The sequence below is a fragment of the Physeter macrocephalus genome, chromosome 9 (genome assembly GCF_002837175.3).
Source record: "Physeter macrocephalus isolate SW-GA chromosome 9, ASM283717v5, whole genome shotgun sequence".
Classification (NCBI taxonomy): domain Eukaryota; kingdom Metazoa; phylum Chordata; class Mammalia; order Artiodactyla; family Physeteridae; genus Physeter; species Physeter macrocephalus.
Window position 1 is genome coordinate 19,428,234 of NC_041222.1, and position 5,652 is coordinate 19,433,885.

The window sequence follows — 5,652 nt, forward strand, 5'->3', positions numbered from 1 at the left end:
CCCACATGCCGCGGAGCGGCTGGGCCCGTGAGCCATGGCCGCTGAGCCTGCGCATCCGGAGCCTGTGCTCCGCAACGGGAGAGGCCACAACAGTGAGAGGCCCGCGTACCGCAAAAAATAAAAAAAAAAACAACCAAAAAAATGTACCAACAAAGAGAGACATAAAGAGAAAGAAAGAAAATGAAGAAATGTGTTAAAATCTTGATAATTGTGGAATCTGGATGATGGGCATATGGGGTTTATAGTACTATTCCCTCTATTTTCTTTCTTTCATGTATGTTTAAATAATTTTCTAATAAAAAATAAAGAGATATAAGAGGCATATCAACCATTCTGTCTCTTCTGGAGCTTCAATGGAACATACATCAGACCTTTTATTTCTATCCTCCATGTCTCTTAATGCTCATATTTTTCATATTTTTACCTTTCATGTGACATTCTGAGTAATTTCTTCTGGCTTATTTCTAGTTCATTTATGCTGTATTCAGTTATATTGAATTTATTAGTGAGTACTTAATTTTGGTTATTGCAATTTTTATTCATAGACATTCTTTTTGTTTTTTCTTCAAATATATTAGGTGCCTTTTTATAGTTTCCTGTTCCTTATTTTTTCTTTTCTCCAATCAGAAGTGAGCTTTCTCGGGCTTCCCTGATGGCGCAGTGGTTAAGAATCCACCTGCCTATACAAAGGACACAGGTTTGAGCCCTGATCCGGGAAGATCCCACATGCCGTGGAGCAACTAAGCCCGTGGGCCACAAGTACTGAGCCTGTGAGCCACAACTACTGAAGCCCGCATGCCTAGAGCCCGTGCTCCGCAACAAGAGAAGCCACCACAATGAAAAGCCCGCGCACCACAACGAAGAGTAGTCCCCGCTCACCACAGCTAGAGAAAGCCTGTGAGCAGCGACAAAGACCCAACATAGCCAAAAATAAATAAATAAAATAAATAAATTTTTTTAAAAAAAGGAAGTGAGCTTTCTCCAGGAATTTTTTTTTTAATACCTCTACCCAGCTGTTAAAACAACAACAACAATATGGTAGGCCTAATTGTTTTATAGCCTGGGTCTCATAATTCAGACATCAGAAATCTGTGAAAGTCTTTTTATGTTGTCTATTTGTTCTATTGTTTTAAAAGGTTCTTGCTCATGGTGCCTTGTTTGTGTGCTTGATTATATTTGACTGTGTGCTGCTCACCATTTGAAAAATTATACGTGGGATCACTTGTGGTCTAGGATGGAGGTATTTTCCTCTAGGGAGAATATACATTTGATTTTGCCAGGTGCTCAGAGGCATTGACAATTTGGAACCATTTAAAAATAAATTTGGGGGGGAGGGGGAGGGATAAATTAGGAACTTGGGATTAACATATATGTACTACTATATGTAAATAGATAAACAACAAGGATAACCTACTGTATAGCACAAGGATAAACAACAAGGATAACCTACTGTATAGCACAACAAGTATAACCTACAGTATAGCACAGGGAACTGAACCCAATATTTTGTAATAACCTATATGGGAAAAGAATTTGAAAAAGAATAGATATGTGTGTATGAATATATATAAAACTGAGTCACTTTGCTGTACACCTGAAGGTAACAACATTGTAAATCAACTATACTTCAATAAATAAATTAATTTTAAAAATAAAATAAAATGAATTTAGAAGTTGCAAATTTTTGGACCAAGCAAATTCAATGATGTGAATGTAGGCTGCAAATCTGAGTGTAACTTGTTACAACTTTTCGGTCTTTCCCTCCCTGACCTGGGGTTCAGCAACAACACGATTTTTTTACAGCCCCTGAAGTCGGGGAGAGGTGTAACACTTTGAGGCCCCATTTTCTTTGAGATGAAGAGGTTTCTCCTTAGAGTCCATCTTGGATGGGACCTGGGCTTTGATTTCCGCCGCCCTTGCCATCAACACTCTGGGGAAAAAAGCAGCCTCAGTGCTTTCTTTTACCTTCCTGGAAAAAGATGAGTAGTCAACTCCTCTAAGGTCCAATTTCTTTATATGTAAGATGGGGCTGAGACTGCTTCACTCACAGAGTTATAAGTGATAAACAGGATTTTAAAATGCCTTTTGTAAATTGTGTTGGCAGAAAGAAATTTTCCTCTACCCATCTAAGTTCTGGCTGATCTAAGAATTAAATTGACATGAGACGATTAACAGGAGAAAAAATCAAATAAAAGTTTACCAAATTTGCCAAGAGTTGCTTAAATCCAAGGAACTTGCTGCACAAATACTTTCTCCTGCTTATCTAATTTTAGAAACTAGAGAAAGGATTCTCTCACTTCCAACAGACCCTGAGGGCAGAGATCTGGGAGACTGACTAACATGGTAAGAATTCTTATCTTCTGCTGGCTTTTGTCAGTTTTCTCAGGATCTCTTAGTGGCAGCTGTCTTGATGTGAACAGGGTCCAGTAAAGCTGAATCCCGCTGGCTATGCAAACCGTGGGGAGGGGAATATTCCCCTCTTTACCCTCTAAGTTATTTCTGCTGGCAATGAAAATGACCTAAGGCAGATTAACAGGAGAAAATCAAACTTATCACATACGTAAAGGGGAATTCACATAAACATGAATTCCAAAGACAGTAAGGTAAGATTAGGTATGTATGTCATTCTGGACTAAGGAGAATGAGGTAAGGGTCTTCCCTTTCCTTACTTCAAAGGGAAATAAGGTAATTCACAGGAAGATGAAAATAATATTTGATAAATAAATGTTTGCTGGGCCATGTAGAGACAATGGGACAGAGAGGACTTTGATAAGTAGGCCTTGCTAGGTTCCTCCCTGTTGGCCACACCTAGTTCATACTTTATTATAGATATCTATGGTGATAGCTCCTTCCAGGAATAGGTCTTCTCTCTTAAATTCTTTTAGGCAGTTGGGGGGAGTTCAACGGTTCTTCCTGAGTCTTTGGGTCTTGCTTGATTTCAGTTCTGTGTGTCAGAGTGGTATATCTTGAGACAGCCTGCCCTGTACCTCATCAATTGCAAGTCACAACATAATCTCACTCAGGAAACCTGGGCCCTTAAGGTTTGGGGAACCTTCTCAAGTTGCATTCATTACTTTGTAGATAAGTGCATTTTGCTATGTGTGTGTCAGAGGGTGTCCACAAATTTCCTAAGATTTTCAAAGGATTCATTGACTTCCAAAACATGTTTAAAAAGCAGTTGAGGGCTTCCCTGGTGGAGCAGTGGTTAAGAATCCGCCTGCCAATGCAGGGGACACGGGTTCGAGCCCTGGTCCAGGAAGATTCCACATGCCGCGGTGCAACTAAGCCTGTGCGCCACAATTACTGAGCCTGCGCTCTAGAGCCCGCGAGTCACAACTACTGAGCCTGTGTGCCTAGAGTCCATGCTCTGCAACAAGAGAAGCCACCACAGTGAGAAGACAGTGCACTGCAACAAAGAGTAGCCCCCGCTCGCCACAACTAGAGAAAGCCCACGTGCAGCAATGAAGACCCAAAGCAGCCAAAAATAAATAAATAAAATAAATAAATTTATTTTTTTTAAAAAAGCAATTGAAAGTGCAAATTATTATTAGAAAGTTAACAAGTACAGGAAGAGGGCAGCAGATCCGGCTAATGTTTATTCATTTAGATGTTGCTGAATTTTAAAAATCCCTGCCAATGACCAAAATAATGATGATTTGCTCAATAAAACCATATTTTCCCTGTTCTCTTCTATATTAAAGTTCCATGTGTGTGAAGTTCAAGGGTAAGAGGGAAACAACATATGTATATTCCAAATAAATGCATTGGTCCTAGTTCAAGTTTAGTATCTAGTAGGAAGAGCATTTTTTTCCCTTCATAATTTATTCCTTGCAGATTTCCATTCATGGGTGCATATAGACTCTTAGAATGTTAGAACTGGCTGGATCTGTGCAGATCAGATCACTTACCTCCTTAATTCACATTTAAGGACAGTGAGGAAATGACAAAGATAAGTTTACTAGGATTATAAATTCTAGAGCCTTTGTGCTCCAATATTCCAGAGGCTTTCTGCTACTTAAAATGATTCCTTCCTCTAAAAAAAAAAGTAGTCAGCAGAGTCTATTTCCCCCCTTCCCTCTATAGCATTGCCAGTGTTACTCTTCAAGGCCCTCATCAAATGTCCTCTCTTCTGTGAAGTTTTGCAGCTTCAGATGAGATGAGCCATCTGAGTGTTGCAGGAAAGAAAGTGGGGCCGGAGAGGATGGTCACGTCCCAGGTCACAGGCAAGTCCCTGGGACAGCCACTCAGTGTGGATTCTTGACTTCACGCAGGAAAGAATTCAAGAGGGAGCCATAGTAAAGTGAAAGAAGGTTTATTCAGGGAGAAACACTCTCCACAGGCAGAGTTTGGGCCATCTCAGAAGGCAAGAGGGCACCAGGGTACGGGGTTGTCAGCTTTAATAGGGGAGGGTAATTTCATAGGCTAATGAGTGGATTTTTTTTTAATCGGAGTATAATTGATTAACAATGTTGTGTTAGTTTCAGGTGTACAGCAACCTGATCCAGTTATACATATACATTCTTTTTCAAATTTTTTCCTATTTAGGCTGTTACATAATATTGAGCAGAGTTCCCTGTGCTATACAGTAGGTCCTTGTTGGTTATCCATTTTATTTATTTATTTACTTATTTTATTTTATTTTTTGAATTTTTGAATTTTACTTTATTTTTTTATACAGCAGGTTCTTATTAGTCATCCATTTTATACTCATCAGTGTTTACATGTCAATCCCAATCTCCCAATTCATCACACCACCCCCTCACGCCCCATGTTCCCCCCTTGGTGTCCATATGTTTGTTTCTACATCTGTGTCTCAACTTCTGCCCTGCAAACCGGTTCATCTGTACCATTTTTCTAGGTTCCACATACATGTGTTAATATACGATATTTGTTTTTCTCTTTCTCACTTACTTCACTATGTATGACAGTCTCTGGATGCATCCACTTCTCAACAAATGACCCAATTTCATTCCTTTTTATGGCTGAGTAATATTCCATTGTATATATGTACCACAACTTCTTTATCCATTCATCTGTCGATGGGCATTTAGGTTGCTTCCATGACCTGGCTATTGTAAATAGTGCTGCAATGAACATTGGGGTGCATGTGACTTTTTGAATTATGGTTTTCTCAGGGTATGTGCCCAGTACTGGGTTTGCTGGGTCATATGGTAAATCTATTTTTAGTTTTTTAAGAAACCTCCATACTGTTCTCCATAGTGGCTGTATCAATTTACATTCCAATCAGCAGTACAAGAGGGTTCCCTTTTCTCCACACCCTCTCCAGCATTTGTTGTTTGTAGATTTTCTCATGATTGCCCATTCTAACTGGTGTGAGGTGATACCTCACTGTAGTTTTGATTTGCATTTCTCTAATAATTAGTGATGTTGAGCAGGTTTTCATGTGCCTATTGGCCATATGTATGTCTTCATTGGAGAAATGTCTATTTAGGTCTTTTGCCCATTTTTGGATTGGGTTGTTTGTTTTTTTAATATTGAGCTGCATGAGCTGTTTATATATTTTGGAGATTAATCCTTTGTCCGTTGATTCGTTTGCAAATATTTTCTCCCATTCTGAGGGTTGTCTTTTCATCTTGTTTATACTTTCGTTTGTTGTGCAAAAGCTTTTAGGTGTCATTAGGTCCCATTTGT